The sequence below is a fragment of the Artemia franciscana genome, chromosome 1 (genome assembly GCF_032884065.1).
Source record: "Artemia franciscana chromosome 1, ASM3288406v1, whole genome shotgun sequence".
Lineage (NCBI taxonomy): Eukaryota > Metazoa > Arthropoda > Branchiopoda > Anostraca > Artemiidae > Artemia > Artemia franciscana.
Genome location: NC_088863.1, coordinates 11,487,196 through 11,514,322, shown reverse-complemented (window position 1 = coordinate 11,514,322; position 27,127 = coordinate 11,487,196). Strand labels below are relative to the sequence as shown.

At 34.2% G+C, this 27,127-nt stretch overlaps 1 protein-coding gene across 2 annotated transcripts in view; it reads left to right on the top strand.

Annotated features, from left to right (window-relative positions):
* The first annotated feature begins 16,792 nt into the window (after positions 1-16,792).
* Positions 16,793-27,127, top strand: part of LOC136025542 (UDP-glucose 4-epimerase-like) — a 68,126-nt gene continuing 57,791 nt past the window's right edge. Inside the window, exon 1 of one of the 2 annotated variants that reach the window (XM_065701583.1) lies at positions 16,793-17,003. The gene's annotated coding sequence lies outside the window, so the exon portion shown is untranslated. The remainder of the gene's footprint in view (positions 17,004-27,127) is intronic. The other variant, XM_065701573.1, reaches the window with a different exon arrangement.

Below are 27,127 nucleotides of genomic sequence, written 5' to 3'. Positions count from 1 at the left end.
CAATTTTGTTGAATATTGTCTTGCGACTTCTACTTTACTTTCAACATGGTCATCTTTACATGGTATCTTACTTTATCAGTTATCGGTATTCTATGACTTAAAAACTGATATTAATTTGTGGGATTACTCTTTTCTTAGTAAAGATGATAGCTTCGCATTCACTAACATCGAATTTAGTCTATTTTTATCTGTCTATTTCTCAAATATTGTAAATACCTTTTTAGCTGTATGATCTAAGAAATTCGCATCTTTAGAAGATATTAAATTAAAAAAACTAGTTTTTTTTAGCTGAAAGTATGGAGCTACATTAAAACTTAAAACGAACAGAATTTACTCCGTGTATGAAAGGAGCTGTTCCCTTCTCAACGCCCCGCTCTTTATGCTAAAGTTTGATTCTTTCTCTCAATTCTACTTTATTAGACAGTAAGAAACTTTAGCGTAAAGAGAATGATAATTTTCCTCAGTTGCGTGAATTTTCAATTTTTTTAATGCTCTTCTGTAATTTCGCTTTAATTCAGTTAGTTCTGGGGTCCACCATCTTGCACACTTGGAGTTTGGGTTTTTTCTCAGGTATAACGATTTTAATTCTGATTTGTATTCCAATCCACTTTCTTGCAACTGGACCGTGGATCAACTAAATTTATTTTGAAGGAGTTGTCAGTAGAAAACCTTAGCTTAAAAGAAATATGCCCGTGACCAGAAAGACTGGGATAACTTAAAACTTTCCAATCATAAATATCACGGGACAAACAATTACCGACAGCTTTTACGTCCTGTCTCGTGATGTTCATTCTTGTAGGGACGACTTAGAATAAGCCTCAAGACAATTAAATTTTTCTGGTAAATTGACTTCTAGCTTTTTACATATATGGTTAACTTGAACTTGGTTAAATTTTCCGTTTCTGTAATAATACATTTTCTTTTCCGGTAGCTGGTCAAGAGCAGTTGGTATTAACTTATGTGGACTTCCTATATCGAGATCTTTCCCTGTTATATATTCAGCTATTTGCAGGATCTGACAAGCTGAAAATGTTAGGTCAATTGTGCTTAAGCAATTAATTTGAGGATTCATATATTTTAATGAACTAAATCTGGTTGCTGTTATAAATGTTTCTGCCTTAAACGCTAATATCTTTGTTATTCTGACTAGTCCCTTGATCCACTCCCTGTTGTTGGTAAAAATTCTTCTTCTATTTCAGATCTTGTTTCGTCAAAACTAGTTATTCCAAGGAACAGTTTTTCTGCAGCTCTTTTTAATTTCTTCAATCTTCAACTTTTCATTTACGTTGGGTTTTAATACAATTTTCATTGTACGGATAAGGAGTTTTAATTCTTTCTGGATTTGTGTAGTTACATTTATTTCTGGATTTTCAACTGTCGTCGGTCTTTCTTGTTCTGTTATTGCTATTTCAGCATATTTCATTTTGGCTTCTCGCCATGGAACTTGATTCTTGGATGCTTATACGATGCTTGATCCTTTATACGAAATTTTTATCCCCACTGATGTGGTCTGTGCTGTGACAGTTTCTGCGTTTAATTTGATTTTGGGTACTATTTTCTGCGGAGTGGCCTCTGCTGGCACATTTTCCACAGGTCTTTGTGCTATTACGGCACACATCTTTCGCATGGCCAAATAATTTGCATTTAGTACACCTTTTAGGTTTGGTGTCCATGGCCTGACGGAAAAACTTAGCGGCCCAATAGTAACTTTATCTGGTGTTGTAACATTTGAGTATAATATTAAAAATATAGTGGGCTTCAAATCCTCCCCAATTTTTAGAAGCTTCTCAATTTTTGAAATTCCGTATTTATTTTTCCGTTCAATCTTCTTTTTATTCCCTTTCTTCTAAGCTAATATTTTCGTACAAAGTACCAACTTTCTTAAAGTGGTTTTCGCTTTATGGTCATGATACTTCAACGGGGTATTCGTAAATAACAGAAGGGTCTCAAAATCATCGAAGTCAATTTTACTTGTTTTGGAGAGCCAAAGGCATGCGGTAATTTTGTTAATCTTATGGCCTTTTCCATTTTCTTTTAGTTTGATTATTGTTGGTACAATTTCTAGGCTATTCTGTGAGTTATTTCTTCACTTATGAGAGATACAAACTTTTTGGTTTTTAGCCATCCCTTTTGAATCCTGTTTTCAGGCACCGGTGCACGTTTGAGGCATACGTTTTCAGGCACACGATCAAAGACGTGTTTTAAGCAGGTTCGGTAAATATTTGTCTTCAGGTTCTCTATGTTCAACCCAGTGGGAATTTAAACGTTTTCAAAAAGTTCGTGGTAACGAACTGTAGTAAGGAGCGACCCGGCTCAATAGTAACCAAAACTCGAAAAAATTGAATTTTGACATCAATAGCTACATCAAAAGAATCGCATTTTAATGCTGATTTTAAATATATAAGTAACATCAAGTTTAGTCTTACCCATCAAAAGTTACAAGCCTGAGAAAATTTGCCTTATTTAAGAAAATAGGGAAAACACCCCATAAAAGTCATAGGATCTTAACGAAAATGACACCATCAGATTCAGCGTATCAGAGAACCCTATTGTACAAGTTTCAAGCTCCTATCTAGAAAAATGTGGAATTTTGTATTTTTTGCCAGAAGACAAATCACGGGTGCGTGTTTATTTGTTTTTTTTTTTTTTTCCCCAGGGGACATCGTATCGACCAAGTGGTCCTAGAATGTCGCAAGAGTGATCATTCTAACGAAAATGAAAAGTTCTAGTGCCCTCTTTAAGTGACCAAAAAAATTGGAAGGCATCTAGGCCCCCTCCCACGCTCATTTTTTCCCAAAGTCAACGGATCAAAATTTTGAGATAGCCATTTTGTTCAGCATAGTCGAAAACCATAATAACTATGTCTTTGGGGTTGACTTACTCCCCCAAAACCCCTGGGGGAGGGGCTGCAAGTTACAAACTTTGACCAGTGTTTACATATAGTAATGGTTATTAGGAAGTGTACAGACGTTTTGGGGGGATTTTATTTTTTTGGGGGGTGGGGCTGAGGAGAGGGGGCTATGTTGGAGGATCTTTACTTGGAGGAATCTGTCATGGGGGAAGAAAAATTCAATGAAAAGGGCGCAGGATTTTCTAGCATTACTATAAGAAAACAATGAAAAATAAACATGAAAACTTTTTTCAAATGAAAAGAAGGAGTAGCGTTGAAACTTAAAACGAACAGATATTATTACGAATATGAGGGGTTCTAATAATACTTTAGCATAAAGAGCGAGGTATTTAGGAGGAGATAAATACCTCGCTCTTTATGCTAAAGTATTTTTAGTAATTTCAACTGTTTATTCTACGGCCTTTCTGATTCAGGGGTCATTCTTAAAGAATTGGGACAAAACTTACGATTTAGTGTAAAGAGCGAGGTATTAACGAGGGTACAAACCCCCTCGTATACATAATAAAAATATAAGGTTATGAAAGTTTGTTACGTAAGTTAATTCTTAAGTTACGTATATTTTTTACTAATAAAAACCTTCGTTAAAAATTTAAAGTTTTAGTTGCCTTTTTAAGTAACCGAAAAATTGGAGGGCAACTAGGCTTCCTTCTCCACCCCTTATTTCTCAAAATCGTCCGATCAAAACTAAGAGAAAGTCATTTAGCCAAAAAAGAATTAATATACAAATTTCATTTTAATAATTTATGTGCGGAGAGCCAAAACCAAACATGCATTAATTCAAAAACGTTCAGAAATTAAATAAAAAAAAACTAATTTTTTTAGCTGAAAGTAAGGAGCGACATTAAAGCTTAAAATGAACAGAATTTACTCCGTATATGAAATGGGTTGTCCCCTCCGCAATCCCTCGCTCTTTACGCTAAAGTTTGACTCTTTGCCACAATTCTACTTTTTAAAACAATTAAAAGCTTTAGCGTAAAGAGCAAGGGATTGCGGAGGGGACAAACCATTTCATATACGGAGTAATTTCTGTTCGTTTTAAGTTTTAATGTCGCTCCTTACTTTCAGCTAAAAAAATCAGTTTTTTTGTATTTATTCGTTTACGGGCTCGAAGCGTGTTGGACATGTGTCTGTCCGACTTTGGATTGGAAATATTTCTGGATTTGGCTCAAATCCAGAAATGTTACATTTGGAGTGTTAATGTTCTGCCTGCTTTATTACGTATTTGCTTACTCCTTACTTTTGCTATTCCAGTGTGCTTGTAAGCAACGTTCGAATTTTTCCCACAAAAACGATATATTTCCCCCTAAAATTTATGCAATCTAATCTTGGGTGGGAATTTGGAACCCTAGTAATGTTGACTTTCCATTAAGTAAATAAAATTATCTCCATCTTAGGCGTTTGACGTGATGAAGTATTTTATTATTTAGGAATCGATTAGGTCTAGGAATAAGAATCAACAATCCTTACTACGTCTGCTCTGGTTTGAAAGTTTTGATTTGGGATAAACAAGAAAATATTGTAATTGTAAGTCTATTCTCTACTGTCAGGGCCGTATCCAGGATTTTGTGTCAAAGGGGGGAGGGGTAAGAAACTATAAAAGCTCATCAAAAAAAATTTATACGCATTTTTGTTATGTTTTTAAGATTTGGATAAACTTTGTTTTTCTTTGGGGGGGGACCCCCTCCCTAGATGCGGCCTTACCTACTGTCTGGCTAATTGTGCTTACCTAGTACCCTCATTTCTAAGATGAAGAAAAATATACTAGATGGAGCGACAGCGCAGGTCATAATGCTCCCAAATTAATGAATCAAAGAAAATAATGTTATTCCAAAATCATGTCCTGTGGCCTGGACGGGAACTAGGACTTTTGTTTGTGGGATAATTTTGTTCGGGAGAAGGATTAAAGAAAAACAACTTCAAAACGGGACAAAGATTTTCTTTTACTTCTATGCTGTTACTTTTTTACGAGTCGAAGAAACATTTCTGGGGGGGGGAGGTCGAACCAGATGAAACCCCATTCTGAATGCAGGCCTTCTTGTACAAAAAGATAATAATGAAAATCTTACTAAGCTACAGAGTAAGTGTTTTATGTCTTAGTATATGGGCCATATTTGTCAATCCTGTAGTTTATTAAACAAAAAAAAACAAGTTTTTTTGAATGAAAGTAAGGAGCGACATTAAAACTTAAAACGATCAGAAATTACTCCGTATATGAAAGGGGCTTTTCCTCCTCAACGCCCGGCTCTTTACGCTAAAGTTTGACTCTTTCTCTTAACTCTACATTTTAAAACAGTACAAAAATTTAGCGTAAAGACTGGGGCGTTGAGGAGGAAAAGCCCCTTTCATATACGGAGTAATATCTTTTCGTGTTAAGTTTTAATGTTACTCCTTACTTTCATTTAAAAAGACTTGTTTTCTTTTGTTTAATTTCTGGACGTTTTTGAATTAATGCATTTTTTGATCTTGGCTCTCCGCGCATAAATAATTAAAACGAAATTTGCATATTAATTTTTTGGGGCTAAATGGCTTTTTCATAGTTTTAATTTGAAGATTTTGAGAAAAAAGAAGCGAGAGAGGAGGCCTTGCTGCTCTCCAATTTTTTGATTACTTAAAAAGGCGACTATAACTTTTAATTTTTACGAACGATTTCATAAGTAAAAAATATACGTAACTTACGAATTAACTTACGTAGCGAACTTCTATATTCGTATGTTTTTATTGCGTATATGAGGGGGCTCACCCCTTGTCGATACCTCGCTTTTTACACTAAAGCTTAAATTTTGTCCCAATTCCTTAAGAATGACCCCTGAATCACAAAGACCGTAGAATAAATAGTTGAAATTACTAAAAGAGCTCAAGCGTAAAGAGCGAGGTATTACGAGGAGGTAAACCCCTCATATACGTAATAATTTCTGTTCGTTTTAAGTTTTAATGCTGCTCCTCACATTCAGTAGAAAAAATTTTCATATTTATTTTTTCATTGTTTTTTTAAATAATGCTAGAGAATCCTGATCCCCATCCATTGAAAGTCTCTTCCCCCATGAGAAGTTCGTCCATGGAAAGATCCTCCCATGCACAACCCCCCTCCCCTCTCCCCCCGGACCAAAAAAAAATCCCCCTGAAAACGTCTGTACACTTCCCAGTAACCATTACTATATGTAAACACAGGTCAAAGTTTATAACTTGCAGCCCCTCCCACGAGAACTGCGGGGGAGTAAGTCGTCCCCAAAGACATAGTTATTAGGTTTTTCAACTATGGTGAATAAAATGGCTATCTCAGAATTTTGATCCGGTGACTTTGGGAAACAAATGAGCGTGGGAGGGGACCTAGGTGCACTCCAATTTTTTGGTCACTTAAAAAGGGCACTAGAACTTTTAATTTCCGTTAGAATGAGCCCTTTCGGGACATTCTAGGACCACTGAGTCGATACAATCACCCCTGGGAAAAAAACAAACAAATAAACACGCATCCGTGATTTGTCTTCTGGCAAAAAATGTAAAATTCCACAATTTTGTAGATAGGGGCTTGAAACTTCTGCAGTAAGGTTCTCTGATACGCTGAATCTAATAGTGTGATTTCCGTTAAGATCGTATGACTTTTAGGGGGTATTTTCCCCTATTTTCTAAAATGATGCAAATTTTCTCAGGCTTGTAACTTTTGACAGGTAGAACTAATATTGATGAAACTTATATATTTAAAATCAGCATTAAAATGCGATTCTTTTGATGTAACTAATGGCATCAAAATACCATTTTTTAGTTTTGGTTACTATTGAGCCAAGGCGCTCTTTACTACCGTTCGTTACCACGAACTGTTTGATTCCATAAGGATGTGCATCTTACGTGCTGAATTTGGTCAATAGCTTTAAGAAGGTTCATTCCTAAAAACCTAGGCAAGTACTAACCAATGTTTCTCCATTTTAGTGTGTCACTGAAGAACTGGATATACCAGACACTGAAAATGAAATTACTTTTGAAAGGTCCAATTTTCCAATTTCTGATGAAGGATCCATCACTCTTGAAATGCCGCCTGAATTGACCGTGGACGATGATATAAATGATGATATAAAGCTGGTAATTCTTTGTTGTGTAGGACTGGTCAGGGATAGCTGTATATAGGTCCATCGGCTGCCGCAACCTACCGAATCTGCCTAAAAATATGAATTAAAGTCACAGCAACTAATTATAAAGTAAAATGAAAAATAAATAAAATAATGGTTATCAAGATTATAATTTTAAAGCTATTTAATACCATAGATTATAGATCTGAAGTTGAGATGACAATGGGGATAGGACGTTTCTTTTTCTTTTTAATTAATATACCCTCTCAAAAAACTTCCATTTTAAAAGTTTAGCACAAATACTGAGCATTGTGCTCGCTTTTTTCTTCTACTTTCATGCTTTCGACGTATGTTTTGATTTAATTTTAGTAGTGATTATTGGCTTGAAATTTAAGGGTAAATTTGTCACTCAATCATTTGTATATTGTACCGAAGATGTTTTAATAGAGAGTGTTTAGAAATTGGTACCCTTCTGAGTGGTTTAGTTAAAAGTGAACCATCCTTTGAAGTAACATCAACTGCTTTTTAAAATGCCCCGCAAACATTACTCTTATAATAAAGGCACATATATTTAGATCTGGCTTTTTATATGCATTAAATAGGATTCTAATGGATTATTTGCTGTTAAATTTTCGTCATTGATAAATTGATCTTGTTAGTGAATACCTATATTTAACCTTCAAATTAATTTATTCATGGTTGCACTCAGATTTGAAAATTAAGGAAGGGGGGGGGAACTAATTTTTCTGATGGGAAGAAACTAGAAACCGGAAATAAGTTTTCTTTGGCCAAAATATGTTTGGGACTCAGCTTCATGCAGTGGTGTTGGAGCAGTGGTCTATTGGCGACTTGCCAAGAGCTGTGTCCCCGCCGCTTTGCGGTTAAAAGGTTCACAAAATATTTACTAAAAATAGGAAAATATTCCCCAACGTCAATATAAAAACAGACATTGCTTAATTCTTAAAGAATATCTATGGAAATCCTTGCTTCCCCACCTTCGGAAAATAATTGAAATAAACTCTCAACAATTGACCAGCATCATAGGAAAAGGGGGTCTAGTGACCTGTTGTATGACCAAAAGTATTCCCGGGAATCAAGAGGGGATATATATTAATTTCTGTCCCTCTTCCTCCTTTTTCTGTTGAAAGAAGCTTAAAGCTTCTGTTGAAAAATTCTTTCTTTGTATGCTTAGTGTTTTTCTTCCTTTTTGGGGGTATTTCCAAGCAGGACTTTCTGGAAAAGAATTGAGTTTCTTTAATTTTCTGAACTATATCTCTTTTTTTATTAAATAAATGATATGAATTGAGTTTCTGTTATTAAGGCAGGACGGATTCTCAAGGAATCTTCCTATACCTCACATGTTAAACATTTGGAGTTTGCCTTACGTTCCTGAATCTGTGATTTCGGCGGTGTTTGTGTCAAAAGAAATAAAACAAATCTGGTGAATTTTTTGATCCAATTAAATCTAAAGCCGACATAATTTTTTTTATAATTCCAAAATAATTATAAAACCTATTTCGAGTTTGCATTCTGGTATAATATATGCTTCCTGGCTGCAGTCCCAAATACTTTACATATTTGTGTTTCGAAGTCAAAAATTCCCCTCAAGAGACTAGATCCAACTGTAATTGGAGTGTGTGAGAATGAATAGATTACACCAAGGGACTAACCATCCTGATTGTTAAAGAGCGATTCAGTCTAGTATTAGTTAGTTGTAACTTGCTTAAACCTAATCTAGAGAATAAGTAGCGTGCAGACATCAAACTACCGGTTAATAAATACATGTAAAAAATTATATTGTATAAATAATTACAAGAAGAATTGCTAAGGATAGCCTAAGCCTAATCGTAATTTTGAGTGATAAACCCCTTCAGTTCAACGTTCTTATGTTTGTTTAGTTGAAGCGACGAAGAAAACTAATACCTTTGTATTTGACCGAGTTGCCGCCTAAGAAAAAGAATTCACTAGGGAATAAAATGCTTGGACTTAGGCTAGACCTTAAGTTTCCTGTATAACTCGAGTAGTTTCGTTTATATCTCCAAAAATACCAGCTGTTTTAGTTTCCATAACTGAACTGTCAAGATTATAAAGCTGGCCAGTGCAAGCTAAAGTTTTTTATGGTTAAAAGTTGTTTTCTTGTTGCTTGGAAAATCGTGTTTCCTTTTGTTTCTCAGAGATGGCTCTCTGCCCCGTAAGTCTCCAATGACAAGAATTGAACAGTTCCCAAGGTCTCACTATGCTCTTTTTCTCATAAAAAAAGAAGAAAAAACAAGAGCTAAGAGCTCATATGGCATTGGTGACGAGGTCGAAAGGGCTAAGAGCCAAAAGCTCATATGGTATGAGCTCTAGCAAAATTTTAAGAATCAAAAGATTGCTTTAATAGGAAAATCTGAGGCCTAATTCCGGTTGGGATTTAAAATTAGAGCTCTGAGTCACGAAGTCCTTCTAATTATCAGAATTCATTAAGATCCGATCACCCACTTGTAAGTTAAAAATACCTCTATTTTTCTAATTTTTCTTTCCCTTCAGCCACCCAGATGGAAGAATCGAGGAAAACGACTTTATCAAGTCAATTTGTGCAGCTCCCTGACAAGCCTACCAATTTTCATTGTCCTAGCACGTTCAAAAGCATCAAATTCACCAAAGCACTGAACACCACCACCTAACTCCCTCAAAGAGAGCGGATCAAGTTCGGTTACGTCAATCACGTATCTATGACATTTATAAGCGTTTTCCAAGATTTTCGGTTTCCCCTTCCAACTTCCCCCAATGTCAGCAGATCTGGTCGGGATTTGAAATAAGAGCTCTGAGACACGAGTTTCTTCTAAATGTCAAATTTCATTAAGATCAGGTCACCCGTTCTTAAGTTAAAAATACCTCTATTTTCCGAATTTTTCCAATTAACAACCCCCAGCTCCCCCAAATAGAATGGGTTCGTACCAATTATGTTAATCTCGTATCTATAACTTTTGCCTATTTATTCCCATCAAGTTTCATCCCGATCCCTCCACTCTAAGCGTTTTCCAAGATTTTAGGTTCCCCTCTCAATTCCCCATATTGTCACCGGATCCAGTCGGGATTTAAAATAAGAGGTTTTAGACACGATATCCTTCCAAACTTCAAATTTCATTAAGATCCGATAACTATTTCGTATATTAAAAATACCCCATTTTTTCAAATTTTTCAGAATTAACCCTCCCCGCCAACTCCCTCAAACAGAGCAGATCCGTTTCGGTTATGTCAATCATGTATCTAGGACTCCTGCTTATTTTTCCCACCACGTTTCATCCCGATCCCTCCACTCTAAGCGTTTTCCAAGATTTCAGGTTTCCCCCCCCCCCCTCCAACTCCCCCAGTGTCACCAGATCTGATCAGGAATTAAAATATGATCTCTGAGACAAGATATCCTTCCAAAAATCAAATTTCATTAAGATCCCATCACCCATTCGTAAGTTGAAAATTCTTCATTTTTTCTATTTTTTACCAATTAACCGCCCCCCCACCCTACCTCTAGATGGTCAAATCAGGAAAACGACTATTTCTAATGTAATTTGGTCCGGTCCCTGATATGCCTGCCAAATTGCACAGTCGTAACTGACCTGGAAGTACCTAAAGTAGCAAAACAGGTAAAGACCGACAGAATTCGCGATCGCTATATGTCACTAGGTTAATACCATGTGCCATAAAATCACAAAAGTAAGTTGTTTTTCAAATGAGAGTAAACATTGAAATTAAACAGTTGAGTTTCTCAGCTAATTCCTTGATATTTTGAATCCATCACGAGTTTAATTACGTAATAACTGCAAAGATTTAATGATGATTCAGATGTAATACCCTTTTGATTATGGAACACGATAAAAATAATATCATTCCCGCCAAGTTAGCTAAATTCTATTCGGGTAAAAGCATACCGAATAAAAAAGAAAATTTTCAAACAGAAAATAATGAAAGAAGATCACTTTATCAAAGCAAGAGTGAAGACCAGACTCAAAGAGGATAACACGGTCAGAAAAGGTTGAATGAAATTTCGTGAGACCGCACCTATTATAATATCCGCGATTTTCAACTACAAACCCATATACTGACGCCTTGCCATAGTTATTAGTTAAATGTTCCTTTTTGTTCTTCCAGGCTTATTCTTCTTTTTTCGTAATAATTTTTCCGAAATTTTAATTTTGGACCGAATATTAATTTGGTTTTCTATTCGAGGGTCGGTTTTTTGTTTTAGCCCTCTTTTTCTCTTCCTTGTTGATTTAGTCCTCTTCTTATTTTCTGTGTTTATTTTTTATTACTTCTTTACTTGTCTTTTTCTCCAATCAGTTAATGTCCTTTTTCTTTTCTAGGTTAAAATCAGAGAGCTGAGCAGTAAATTTCCAACTTAATTATGTGTAGTCCGTATACTGTTGCCGTCTTTTTGTGTGATAGCATTCATTTTCACAGAAATAGGCGCTGCAACAGACATGGCTGCTTTTAATTGTAAAATTTTAATAAAAATCAAGGGTTCTCAACATTAAGGTCGTTTAATTCTCCATAAAATTGTCGTCAATGACTTTTTTCTCCCCTTTTTACATTTTAAAAGTAAAAGAACCCTTTACTTTTTTTTAATAAATTATATTTTTGGCTCATCCCTAGCTAAACTAATTTACTGCTCATTTAAGCTCTTCGGCTCCTTTTACAGCCTCTGCTCCTCAGCGAAGAAATCGTATCCTAAGTCAACAAACAGTTAAACAAGAAAATAAGTTGGAGACATTTTATTTACTCTCTATCTAAATAAAGATTGAAAAGAATAACACTAGTATTCTGTATTCTTACAGCTAATCATATACTTACTACTTGCTGCTCCTAGAGTCAGGAATTGTTCAAGGAATCCAGATAAAAAGATTGAGTCAGTTGAGAAGGTGATCTTGCTCAAAACAATAGTCCTGGAATCCTAGAATTGTTTCTTATGTTAGAAAGACAAGCACCGCATCTTCACGCTCAATTATCTATCCTGCTAAATTAATAGAATAATAATTATAAAATAAATAAAATAGACTAATAAGTCGAATATGATTTTAGAGCAATCAACTGGCAAAGCAATACTTTCAGTCTTAAATTTCATAACAGGGGATTTATGCTAAGGGGAAGAGTTCAACGTCGGAAAACCCAGTGTGTTTTCATAAGAATCTTGAATGTCCTAAGACATTAAGAATGTCCTTCACCGTCCCGTATTACTGCAGGGAATTGTAACAGAGTTCATGGTTTATATTTCAAATATATATAAACAGATAATGTTTATCAGTCAAAAATAGAAACATTTTAAACCAATGGAAATCTGTAGAAGAAAGTTGTTAGTTTTGCTAAAATTATGCGATTAAGATGGATTTTGACATACTTAAAAAAGGGGTTTTCACACACGAAACTGATCAAGATGCTAATGGTATTTGAAGCAAATATTTTCCTAATTTTCTACTGAGTTTCTGCCTTTTCAACCGTCTGGTTGCACAGATTGGCTTATGATCAAACAGTTTGTGGTAATGAACTGTAGTGAGCAGCAACTCGTCTCAATATTATACGAAACTCTAAAAAACGGAATTTTGATACCAGTAGTCACATCAAGGGAATCAGATTTTTATACTGGTTTTAAACATATAAGTTTCATCAAATTTATTCTTACCCATGAAAAGTTACGAGTTTGAGAAAATTTGACTTAATTTGGAAAACGGGGGAAAAAATTCATAGAATACTAACGAAAATCAAACCATTGCATTCAGCATATCAAAGAACCCTACAGGTAGAAAGTTTCAAGCTCTTATCTAGAAAAAAGTGGAATTTCTTATTTTTTGCCAGAAAGCCGATCACGGGTTCGTGAGTATTTGTTTGTTGTTTTGTTTTCCAGGGGTGAGCGTATCAACCCAGTGGTACTAGAATGTCGTGAGAGGGCTCATTCTAAGGGAAATTAGAAGTTCTAGTGTCCTTTTTAAGTGTAAAAAATGGAAGACAACTAGGCCCCCTCCCACGCTAAGTATTTTCCCAAAGTCACTGGATTAAAATTTTGAGATAGCCATTTTGTTCAACATAGTCGAAAAACCAAATAGCTATGTCTTTGGGGACGATTTACTCCCTCACAGTCCCCAGGGGAGGAGCTGCAAGTTACAAACTTTGACCAGTGTTTACATCTAGTAATGGTTATTGGGAAGTGTAGAGACGTTTTCAGGGGGATTTTGTTTGGTTGGGGGGGGGGTGAGATAGGAGAAAGAGTTACGTGAGAGGATCTTTCCAGGGAGGAATTTGTCATGTAGGAAGAGAATTTCCTTGAAGGAGGCAAAGGATTTTCTAGTATTATTTAAAACAAAAAACAATGAAAAAATTAATACGAATAAGTTTTTTCAACTGAAAGTAAGGAGCAGTGTTATAACTTAAAACAAACAGAAAGTATTACGCATTCGAGGGTTTCACCTCCTCTTAAATATGTCGTTCTTTACTTTAAAGTATTTTTAGTAATTTCAACTATTTATTCTACGGCCTTTATGATTCAGGGATCATTCTTAAGGAATTGGGGAAACATTTAAGCTTTAGTGTAAAGAGCGAGACATAAACCAGGGGGAAAATTTCCTCGTATAAGTAATACAAATATTCAAGTATAGTTCGTTAATTCGCAAGTCGCAAGGTCGCAGGTTAATTCGTAAGTTACGTATATTTTTTACTAATAAAAATGCTCTTAAAAATTTAAACGTTCCAGTTGCCCTTTTAAGTAGCCAAAAGATTGGAGGGCAACTAGGCCTCTTCCCCCAAACTTTTTTCCTTAAAATTGTCCGATCAAGAATAAGAGAAAGCCATTTTAGCCAAATAAAAATTAACATTTAAATTTCGTTTTAATTTTTAACGTGCAGAGAGCCATAATCAACACATGCATTACTTTAAAAACTTTCAGAAATTAAATAAAAAAACAAGTTTTTTCAATTGGAAGTAAGGATGCGATGTTAAAACTTAAAACTAACAGAAAATACTCCGCATATAAAAGGCACTGTTCCCTCCTCAACACCCCGCTCTTTACGCAAAGTTTCTTACTGTTTTAAAAAGTAGAGTTGAGAGAAAGAGTCAAACTTTAACGTGAAGAGCAGGACAATCAAATTGAAAGGACGCGGTAAGACCTTAGGTCAAACATACACCCATAAAATTTCATTAAAGGACCGAAAGGGACGAAACGCTGCCGAAAGCAACGAAACAGACAAATCAGGACAAATTCATTGTCTCTCTGGAATATCACAATGCAATAAAACAGCATCCGGGATAGAGTTGGTCATCTGAAATTGAAATCCAGCAAAATGAAACAGTTTATTATTATTTAAAAAAATCTCGTATGCCTCTGGTTGAAATAATTATAATTAAATACAAATCAAGAAAAATGTATTGCGTTCGGCAAATTGCATAAATCTTTTCGCTTTCTAATCTGAAAGAATCACGTTGATGCTTTACAAAATGCATTTCATTTTAAAGTTTATTATAAGGTTCAAACATGTCTGTGCCCGATTTTGCGGAAAGTCATTATTTGAAGTATTTGAGAATTGACTATTATAAGTACTATTATAAGTATGGCTCAGTCTATATTCTCAGTCATCTCTATTTAAAAGATCCCCTCATAGATAATTATTCTGTAATTTCTATTATCTGCCAAAATCTTTATAAGGCAGAGAACTATAATCAATTTCTTTTTTGTGTCAAATTGTGGCTTATGGTGCGAAAGATCAAACTAATGTTTCGTGGCTGCTGATTTTTATTTCATTTTAAACAAGGATCAATTGCGTTTTTATGCTGTTGAATCCTAAATTATGTTGTGTTCTGCCCATAAAAAAAAATTATGCAGGAACAAGGTAATTATATGCTCCGCTTTGTATATTTTTTCTTGTTACATGTTTCGGAAAAATCCTGTTACTAGTTGGGATTTAGAAGCAATTGATATAGTATGGTTTTTAATTCCTTTCTCAATTTTTACACGAAATAGGAACAAATGGTAAAATCATGCAATATTTCTTATATAATTCTTTTTTCTTCTTTTCCTCTGGGCTCATGTAATTTTTGATTATTTTTTTCTATATAAAAATATATTATAATTATACAAACTAGAACTATAAAGACATATTATATCATCTGCTTTTGAATCACAACTATCTATAGGATCTTTACTGTATAGTGAAAAAGACATAATGTCAAAAAGAATATACGAAGCGGAATATATAGAATATGTTGTCCCCGTGGAAAATTTTATGTGGGCAAACAACAGCGAAAATTTCGAAAATGCACAACAGCAGCACAAAATTGCAATAGATTCTTATTTAAAAGAAAATTTAAAACCGGATATTTTTGATTCAGCAATCACGGAGCATTTGTGTGAACTTGCTTACCATAGCATACTGTTTAATTAAACAAAAATAATTGATAAATAGTGTTGGCCTTTCACAAAGTTTTCGAGTAATAACAGAAAAAATTTTTAAAATCTATCATCAAGAAGTGAAATTAATCATTTTTCTTCAACTCTGAAAAAGTTAAGCCAGCTTTACCTCTCACAGAGACTATCTGTCTTGGCTTTACTCCAAACGGCTATGGCTCTCGAGTTTTTCATCACTTCCACAAAGTTATTAATCTTTCATATCTTAAGATTTTGCTTTTTGGGGGGGGGAGGGGGTGGCAAGGCATTTCCTGATTACAGAGGCAAGAAATTATACTCTCAATAACAAGCTGATGACCTAAATTGGATTCCTTACTTTCAATTTTAAATGATAGAACATCATAAGTAACAAAAAAAGTGTAAAATATGCCTTAAGTTACTAATGAAATATAATTGCTAAAGAAAATTTTTTCTGTTCCCTTTACAGTGTGGAACTGGTCAAGTCTGGATATTCATCGATTTTTTTTTTCTCAAAAATATTCTTTTCTTTTTAAGGTCAGAGATGTGCTTGGCAGCAGTATTGTATCAATGTCCTTCACTTACTTTCTTATGTATATTCTATTTTTATCCAGGTATACGGAAATATTAGAAACAGCAGTGAAAAAACAAAAGCTGTTCTGGAGTTTTTTTTACCTTCACCATAAATTTAAAACTATTGTTAACTTTGTCCTCTGGCCCAAATTCGAGTTTTGACGTAACAGCATTGTAAGAAGAATCGAACTGGTATAATTGCCTTTGAAACTTCCACAGATATTTAATTTCCGTATAAAGTCATGGTGGTAACATTCAGATGCAAAGGCATATTAAAGTTGGCGAGAATCAATCTACTAACGCTGACGAACAAGGATTTTTTTTACCTCCCCCCCCCCCACCAAAGGGCACTAGATATTTTTGTGTGTGTGAAGCTTTCAGAATTTGGCCAGACCATGACAAGCCTAATAGACAGTAAAAATGTTTACTGTAAAAATGTCTTGTTTAGAACCATCAGTTTTTTTTTACGATGTGGATCATTCCCTATATAAAGCAAAGAAGAGAAAGAAGGCAAGAAAAACCTGGCAAGAAAGAAACATGTTATATGTGTTCTTTCATGTTTATGCGAGTTTGGCCTTTCGGGGCTTGTGATAGACATTTTTAAAAAATAAATATCTTATGTTTCCCGTGATTTTCGGAAAATCTACCAGCTATCGCTTGAATCATAGACAAAATATATTATATTCATTTTGTATGCGGTTTAAACACTTTTCCTTTCGTACCCATTGGTTTTCGGTATCCATCGGTATCTGGTATCCTATACATCTGTACCAAGCATTAGGACATGAGAATTTTCCAATCTTCTCTTAAAAAGTAATAATCGCCATCTAGGAAGTAGAATGTCAAAATAAATTAAAGTAAGAATATATTGATTCTATTCACGTATATTTGCCAAAATCTTTACAGAGTAAGGGAGAGAAATCTTTTCATTAAAGATAAACATAAAAATTAAAACACAACTCATAAAGATTACCAAACTCCAAAGGCTGATAAAGTGTAAATGTTAAAACACTAATCTGTTCAGAAACACTACACAAGTGGAACACTTCATCAAGTCTCTGAAAAGCTGAAGGTAATATAAACCTGTCATTTTCAGGTTGTGCTAGTAGCCTAATTAAGGCTTTCAAGAGCCAATACAGGAACCCAAGACAAATAGTTTTACAATTTGTTTATTACTATTATCCCGATCTTTCTGTGGTAGCTGGTACTAATTTAGTGGTTAGTCTCTCCAGAAGAAAATTTGGTAAAATTCTAGTTGATTGACTTCTTGCTATATCAGAAAGGGTATAGGTTAGGAAAATAAACTTTCAGGGATGTGTCTACAGGCTAAAGTATGTCTGGGAAAGGTATTTTAAAGTACCCACCTCTACTCCTCCCTCTAGAGGGCCATGAAATTTGCCTACATGACAGGTGTATGCCTATTGAAATTTTGACAAAACAACATTTTACCTTCATTTTCAGTTACTAGTTGCTTTTTCTCTGCCTTTAGTTCTGGAAAATGCAATTCCTGTTATTTGAGTAGAATTTTGGGTAAAATTGTAGTTAATTGACTTCTTGCTATCTTGGAAAAGATTTAGGTTAGGAAAATAAAACTTTCAGGGATAGATCTACAGGCTAAAGTATATCATGGGAAGGTATTTTAAAGTACCCACCTCTGCTCCTTCTCCCTCTAGATGGCCCTGAAATTTGCCTACATGACAGGTCTATACCTATTGAAATTTTGACAAAACAACACTTAATTTTTAGTTTCTAGTCACTTTTTTGCTGCCTTTAGTTCTGAAAATGCAATTCCTGTTATTTGAGTTAAATTTTGAGCCATATCAATGTTTTTTTTCAAAATTCAGGGAATCTGTTTACATATCTTTAAAACCTTGTAAAATGGGATTGAGCAAAGTTATGAAGCTGAAAACAATTTTGTTGTACTTCCATTAAGCAAAAGATCTATTTTGCAAGGTTTCACTTTTATAGCACACATATTTTTAAAGGTCATCAAAGGTCTGGGCCCTCTAGAGGGAGAAGGAGTGGAGGTAGTTGCTTCAAAATACCTTTCCAGGACATTCTTTAGTCTGTAGACCCATCCCTGAAAGTTTCATTTTCCTAACCTAAACCCTTTCTGAGATAGCAAGAAGTCAATTAACTAGAATTTTACCAAATTTTGAGCCATATCAATGTTTTTTTTTCTTCAAAATTTAGGAAATGTATTTGTATATCTTTAAAACCTTATAAAATGGAATTGAGTAAAGTTATGAAGCTGAAAACAATTTGGTTGTACTCCAATAAGCAGAAAATCTTTTTTGCTAGGTTTCACTTTTATAACACACATATTTTTAAAGTTCATCAAAGATCAGGGCACTCTAGAGGGAGAAGGAGTGGAGTTAGTTGCTTCAAAATAACTTTGCAGGACATACTTTAGTCTGTAGATTCATCCCTGAAAGTTTCATTTTTCTAGCTTAAACTCTTTCTGAGATAGCAAGAAGTCAATTAACTACAATTTTACCTAAAATTTGTTTGAAAAAATAATTCTTGGTTTACTCTTTAAAAGCATAGGCTATGCAGAAACATTTTAGCTAACATATATTCCAGAGGCTTCCACTTTCATTAAATTTCTCCTTCTTTTTCTTGACAAAAGGACCAATTGCATGTTGCTACAATCTTAAAAGAAAAGAAATACAAGGAATATCCCCCTCCCCCTGTAGGAAAACTTACAGTAAAATTCCCTGCAGTAGGCCTGTAGCATAGGTAAACTTGTAGTTGACAAGATTATTTAGCTAGAATGAAAGTCAATACACACTTGACGTTTTATATATCTTAGACCTTAGTTCCTCCTGTGTTGCCCAAGGCATCCAGAAAGAGCCACCAATCATCCCTCATAGCTGCTGCCCAGACATCTTCCCATTGGGGTTGGACTGTTGAATTGATAAATTTCAGGTACCACCAGTATGTACAATGAAGTGTATGTTTTGGCTTTCTTCTTCTTTGGGCTCCCTCTGGTTGCCACTCAAGTACCATTCTGGGGAGTCTATCTTCTGTTACATGGATAATATGTCCCAAATAGTGCCATATTTGTTGGTGTATGATATCTGTTACCAGGGACTGATACATGATAGAGTAAACTGTCTGGTTAGTTATGTGGTACCTCTAGTTAATATTCAGTATCCTGCAAAGACAGTAATTTTCAAAAGCAAGAATCCTCTTTCCTTGCTGTTGGTTGAGTTTCCAGCATTCACAGCTAGAGGAGGGCACAGATGACATTACCATTGAACAGCCTTTTTCAGGGAATACTTTTTCAGTTGCCAAAATTGCTTCAGTTGATTGAAAGCTAAACTGGCTTGTCCAATCTTAAACTGTACCTCTTTTTTGCTTGATCCAGCTCATTAAACTATACCTCTGAGTTGTCTGAATTTGATTACCTACTCTGCTGAGTTGTCCCTGCACTTTATGCCAAGCAGTGAATTGCTGGTTGCCATGCTTTTTATCTTGCCTAAACTAATCTTCAGTCCCAAAAGACTTGCTTTCTCTCATATGATATTGAGAAGCTCCTGGAGCCTTTCCTTGTTTGCCTCAATCAGGGTGATATCATCAGTGAAATTAAGATCTGCTAGTTGTTTATTATTGCATATTTGGATCCCAAACCTTATGCAATCTCAGAGCACATAATTGATAACAAGGACAGAAAGCAGGAGGGAGAGGACACATCCCTGTTTGACCCCAGAAAAGATACTGAAATACCTTGTATTTCCTTCATGGGTCCAAGTGCAGCACTCCATGTTTTTGTACAGTGCAATGATCAGGGATATCAGTTTATCTGGAATACCATAGTGTTGGAGGATTTTCTACAGCAACTCTTGGTGTATTGAATCAAAGGCTTTTTAAATCCACAAAGACAAGGTACATCTTTTGCCTCCATTCATTGCATTCCTCAATCAACATGCACAGGACATATACAAGGTCTGAGTAGGAGCAAGATGGGTGGAAGCCATGCTGCTTGTCTCTCAAGTGCTTATCTAGTGCTCTCTGGATGTGGTGGGGGATTATCTATGAGAATAGTCTCCCCAGGGTAGAAAGGAGGCTGATTCCTCTCTAGTTATTGCACTTCAATGCATCTTCTTTCTTGAAAAGCTTGATGAGTGTGCTTTTTCTCCATTCTTCAGGGATTTTTTTCTGATTTCAAGAAGCATGCAAAGAATGCATTCCACACCATTATGCAAGTACCTAAAGAGGTTTTGGTCATTTCTGCTGATATCTTGTCATTTTTTGGTGCTCTACCATTCTTCATCTTGCAAGGGGCTTGAACCATTTCTTTGGTCAATGGCTGTTCTGTATTGATTTGCAGGTCCAGGAAAGGGGTTGTGGGGATGTCTGCTATGTTCAGAGGACTAGGTCTGTTGATACAGCCAAAACTTTAGAGATTTCATCATGGTTTCAGAGGTGCCATTTGGGGGGGGGGGTCAGGGTGGGCAAATGCCCACCCCAAATTTTTCAGGGGGGCCCAAGCTTCCACCACAAAGGGCCCTTTGCTGGCCATAATAATCCATTATGTCCAACATAATCCATTCTGTCCAATTGATTTGGAATTACTGCACGCCTATTAACCAAAGAGCACAATTACCTGACGACCCTTTGGGTAATTCTGCTATTTGCTATTAATCATTGTAAACTTAGAAAGTATGCTAGATGCATAATAGAAGTCTCTAGTTCTGTCAAATGCCCATTTCCTAGATGATTGGCAGGGCCAGCCTGTAGTCTGGTTGAATTTTCCACTTTCAGTTTAATCACTTAACCTTGTTGATTATGATCTTTGATGTTATAATTAATCTTAGGTCAGTGTGGCTGAGTTCCACATTTGGTTACAGTACATTTCCATGTAACACATGGGTGCTGAAAATGCGTTTTGACTTAGAATATTCAATCAATGTGCTGCAAAAACTCGCATTTTTGTCTTACGCGAAAGTTGGGGGGGGGGGGGCAAAATGGATTTCATGCCCTTCCCAAGATTTGGCCCAAATGGCGCCTCTGCATGGGTTATATATATATATATATATATATATATATATATATATATATATATATATATATATATATATATATATATATATATATATATATATATATATATATATATATATATATATATATATATATATATATATATATATATATATATATATATATATATATATATATATATATATATATATATATATATATATATATATATATATATATATATATATATATATATATATATATATATATATATTAGGGTGTCTCTTATATGACAGTTGTTTTTTTTGCAATTTCAAAATGCATACCCTCTATAGTTTTTACTTATGCTATAAGATACTCAAATAAAAAATTTCGTCTTTCTAGCATTATTGAAACCAGTGCTGACTGAGCTTCAAAGTTGAATACAAAACTTTATTTTGTCCTGATACTTTAGTCTGCTATAAAATCACTATAAATACTATAAAATAAGTGAATAAAAGTAAAAATTTCAATTAGATGAACATTAACTTTTAATTAAAATTATAAATTAATAACAATCAGTTAGGGTAATTTCTTTCTAGAGTAGTTTTTTTTTTTTTTTTACAGTCCAGATACGATTTTTATGTTCCTTCACACAGCACAGCAAGAAATTTTTTTTTTCCGTGATAAATCCATTAAAATCTTGCATTAATTTAACAACCCTTTTGGCAGTATCATTCACAACTCTCAAACCACTTATTCTTCTTTTATCTTCGAGAAAAGCAACATTATTGTTCCATGAAGATGCATCTTCCTTTAGAAAACTATCGTCGATCTGCAGTCGTAATAAAAACTGTTTGTTCTTTTCCACTACAAAATCACCCAGTGTTTTTTTTTGTCCAAAAAAAGATAAAAATTATTTTAATAACAAAAAATCAACAACAATTAAAAAATATCACAAAAATTCATTTTAACTTACTAAACAATTTTTGAGTGTTCTTCCTCTGATGGGTCATAACGTTTGCTAAAATTTGGGATTCTGTCCCTGTTGAAGTTGGTAATCATTTTCTTCTTAGCTTGGCTATCAACTTCATCATCGAACAGTGACAGAATGACTGTCTCTTCACGCAAATACCACAAATGATGGCTAAACTTGCTTATAGAGGCTTTAGAAATTATTGCGTCAACTTTTTCGCACTCTTCAAACATCTTTAAGAAGTGCAATAATTGAGAAGTGCGTGGGCCATCAAACACTTTTAGCACTCAGCTTTATAGATTATGAGCAAGCATTTGATATGGCTGATAGAAGAGCTATAGCAAACGTCTTATCCCTGTATGCTGTGGTATACCAGGCAAATATATTAAAGTGATTTGTGATATGTATGAGAATAACACTGCAGGCAGTTAAATTAGGAAATGAGGTTAGTAGCCAGTTTTGTATCAAATAAGGGGTTAATCTGAGTTGCATTTTATCTCTATTTTTGCGGATTGTTAAAAATAAATCATTCAAAATTACCCTCTAATCGACAAGTTCTATCAGTTCTATTTTAAACTGACTGTTAGTGTTAAACTGATGGTTAGTGAAAGTGCAAATTGTTAAACTGACTGTTAGTCAGTTTGACTGTTAGCGAGGTTAAACTGACTGTTATTGAAAGTGCAAATCTTTTGATTAAAGAGTGTATCATAATTTGGGAAAAAAAGTAAGAATTCGAACAAGGTTATTTCCTAACTGCGTGAAGACACTTATTGATATACATCATGTTTTGAGAGAGTTGCAAATGTTTGTAAGAAAACTCAGAATGCTTTCAGAAGCCCTGAAAACAATTTTAAAATTGATATTTATAATTTGTTTGATATTGCACATGCTGATGCTTTGGAGAGAGTGAAAATAGAGGAAGATAAATTGTTTTTAACGAAACAGAGAGAGCCAGATTGACTGGAATGCTTGGGTGGCGTTGATAAAAAATTGAATAAAAGGGAAAAATCTAGACAACGACGATTGAAAGAACATGTTAGGATTGCAAGACAAAGAGAATCACTAGCTGTTGCATCTACTTCCACCACAAATAAGTTAGAGAGTTTAGAAGATTCAGACAGAACAGATCTTAAATTCTGAACTCAGCTTACCAGATGCTCCCTGCTGTAAACAAATTTCAAAAAGTGGTTGAAAGATTCTCATTACACCAAAACTATTTGCAGCTTTAGATCGTTGTCAGCTAAGCATTAGAGACTCCGGTTACATTCTTAATGTGGTGGTAGAAGTGCTTGGTCTGAGCAGCGATGGTTTCCCTATTAATAAATCATCGATTCAGTGAATTCGTACTGAAACTAGGAAATTAAGGGCAGAAGCAATCAAATCTGACTTCCAAAACAGTGTACCCGACGTAGTCACAGTTCATTGGGATGGGAAAGTATTACCCGGACTGGATGTACGAAGTTCAAAAGAAGAATGCTTGCCAGTTATTGCTTCGTTTCACCATAGAGAACAGCTCCTTGCAGTGCCAAAACTAGAAAGTTCTTCTGGAAAGCATCAAACAAAGGCTATCTCAACAGCTGTCTTTGACTTGAATGTTCTCGATAACGTACAAATAATGGGCTGTGACACAACAGATTCCAATACTGGCCGTTTCAATGGAGCTTGATCAAAGACGAAGAACAGATCTTAAATTCTGAACTCAGCTTACTGGATGCTCCCTGCCATAAACAAATTTGGATTTCAAGCTGGCCGTTTCAATGGAGCTTGTGCTATTTTGGAGCAAACTTTAGGAAGAGAATTGCTGCTTTTCACCTGTCGTAGTCCTAAAAGCTGTCTTTGAAACCAAGATTAAGCAAATTGCTAGTAGCCCAGATATTCCTATGTTCAAAAAGTTTAAAAAAATTGGAAAAAATACAGATTCTAGTAACTTGAACCATCTCTTAATTTCTTAACAGGACGTGTTGCCGAGACAGATATTCAAGCTTTGTTAATAGTTTATAAGGCAGAATTAGAGAAATATTTTGTTAGAGATGACTACTGCGAATGAATCGAACTGTGCTTAATATTTTTGGGAGGAGACACAGAGAAAAAGCTGAAACTAAGGCCCCCCGGAGCTGTGCATCAGCCACAACACTTGGCGGGGTAGAGAATTTAAAGTGGCGAAACCCCATATAGGCCAGTGTATTCTCCTGACGAGCCCTTGTGTTGGGTTGTTGCCTCTGAATTATTTGTCTCTATTATTTTTTCTATTGTTTGGTAAATGACGACTTATACTTATTGACGACATGACTGCCTGTCCATGGATTATTCTTTATGGTTGATTGTGTATGGCTATGCTGTTTGACCTATGTGATTGTATGGATGAGTAGGGTTAAGGCCTCATTCAAGTGCTGGTCTATATTAATCACTAATTTAGGAAAACAGTCTTCCTTTTCTCCTTCTCTCTTTTTTTTTTTTTTGTGCTGTTGCATTGGTGATTTCTCTTTTCATGATATTATTCCAGGTTGGATCCAGTGCTGGTGGAGAAATTTTTTTTTTAGTTTTCTCCCCGACAGACCTTTACCCTGGTCCAGGTTTTTAACCTGATATTGTTAATTATTGGTGAGATGGCACTTATGCAAATTTCATGTTCTTTCATGTTTTTGTTTATGTATTTATTGACCTTGGCATGTTTTTTGGACTTTGATTGTTGGATTTTGATTTGGATGTTGGTTTGTTTTGGATTTATTTTCAATAACTTTTTATGCAACAAAACACAAATATTAGCCTCGGAACTCGGAACGATTTTTTGAAAGTTAGTAAGTGTAAGAGTCGTTGTTTTCTTTGCCAAGATCATTTTGTCCCATGGACTTCTGTTAAGAGTACATTGTATAATAAAAATTTTGCATGCAAGTTACGTGGTAATGTTAATTGTAGAACAACCAATGTAATTTACCTATTAGAATGTAATAAATGCTGCCTACAATATGTGGGGGAAACAACTAATAATATATATAAAAGATTTTCTGGACATAAGACAACAGTTAATAATAAAAAAAACTAATAACTATCTAGTTCAACATTGTAATAATGGTAAATGTTCCATATCAGATATAACTGTCACAATTTTAGAAAATTTAGAATTAGAAAATTTAAATAAAGAAGAGAAGAATAACAGACTACGTAAACAGGAGGATTTCTGGATCCATACTCTTGGTACAGCTTATCCTTTTGGGCTAAATGATCATGTAGCAAAATATGGCGACATGTCTCATGTTGTTGTTAAATGTATTGATGGTTTTATGGACCATCCTTCTTTTACTTGTCCTACTAAATGTAAAAAACGATCGAAAGGACATAGGAAAAATACTAGAAAAAATGAATTAGATGTACATATGCTTTCTATAGATCTATGCCAGCTACTTGAATCTAGGGGTATGATTTCTGTAATAAAATGTCTAAATAATTTATCCAAGAGGAATTTAATCAAACTTTTCTGGATTGTTAAGAATAATACAGCTCTTGATTATAATTTTAAAGTAATATGTGATACAATTTGCATTCTAACTAAAACGAAATTTATTTCAAAAAAGAAAAAGTTCGATAAGATTAGCAATAAGGATAACAGATTATATTTACCTATTTATTTTACTTGTAAGCAGATTGAAGATATTAATTTACCAGAAATTTTAAATCAGCGGCATGTGAAACAGGCCCTTCTTAGTAATTTGAATTATAATGATAGTCCAGTTTTAACTTATAAATTTTCAAAAACTATTGGGCAAATTATTTTTAATTTAATTTAATACTAAAAAGATTATATAGTGATATAAATTGGAAACCGGTTTGTAATTGTAAGCAACTTGGCCCATTTGTAAATCCTACTTACAAACATGTTACAACAGGGGACTTGTCAATAATAAAGCAAGATGATCTTCAAATTATAAGGAATAAAGGGGCTAATTTCCGTCTTTCTCATCATCTGAAACCATCGAGTGTTCTTGATGGCTTGGAAAATGATTTTGATTTATTTATTGATAAGTGGTGTAAGAAAGAGAATAAAAATAAAGAGAGTTTTCAAAGTTGGAAGAATTTAATTATTAGTAGAATAAGAAATAAATTATATTCTAACTTAAAAAATAGTAACACTAAATCATTATTTTATAATGCGAAGATTAAACAAGCAATTGCTAATCTAAAGAATGAATTTGTAATTGTGCCAGTGGATAAAGCTAATAATCATTTTGCCATAATTTGTCAGAAGCTGTATTGTGATATCTTAAAAAGGGAGTTATGCACAACTAATGTTTACGAAAAGGTAAATATAGAGGATGAGAATTTAATTGAAAAGACTGAAGAAATACTTTTTAAAAATTTTAATATTAAAATAAATGACAATGATAAAAAGTTCCCTTTCCTATATTGGACTGTAAAATTTCATAAGAATCCCCCTAAACCACGGTTTATTGCTGGAGCAGCTAAATGTCCAACCCGTATTGCTGCTACTGACCTCTCTTTAATTTTAAAGGAAATTGTAAATAAACTTAAAACCTATTGTTCTGGTATTAAAAAATTTTCGAATTTTAATCCATATTGGAGTGTTAATAATTCACTGCAGGTGATAGATTCTTTAACAATGGTTTCAGCTAAAAGAATTGAGTCTTTCGATTTTGTGACAATGTATACTAATTTATCACTTAATGTAGTGTTTGATAATTTAAAAACTGTCATCAAGAAATCTTTCCTCTTATCTAGTAAAAGGTTCTTAAAAATAGACACTTATAATAAAAAAGCTATATGGACAAATTGCTTTAATACTACAGTTAACTTGAGATGTTACAGCTTGGATATGATTTTTGAGTTATTAGAATTTGTTTTATACAATACTTATATAAGATTTGGTGGTGATTTGTATAAGCAAATTGTGGGAATTTCCATAAGGGGGGGGGAATGCCAGCCCATTTATAGCTGACTTGTTTTTAAGTCAACTAGAATGTAAATATATGATGGATAAGAATAATCCAATTAATTTAAAACATGTTTTGTCAAATAATAAAAGATATTTAGATGATATTTTGGTCTTAAATTGTAAGGATTTCATTGATATTTCCAAAAATATATATCCATCAGAGCTTATTCTTGAACCTAGTCATGGCGCTGGTCATGAAGATCATTTCTTAGATTTAAATATTAATATTTGTGCTAATAATAAATTAAGTTTTAAAATGTATAATCAAACGGATGATTTTGATTTTGAAGTGATTAGTTTCCCATTC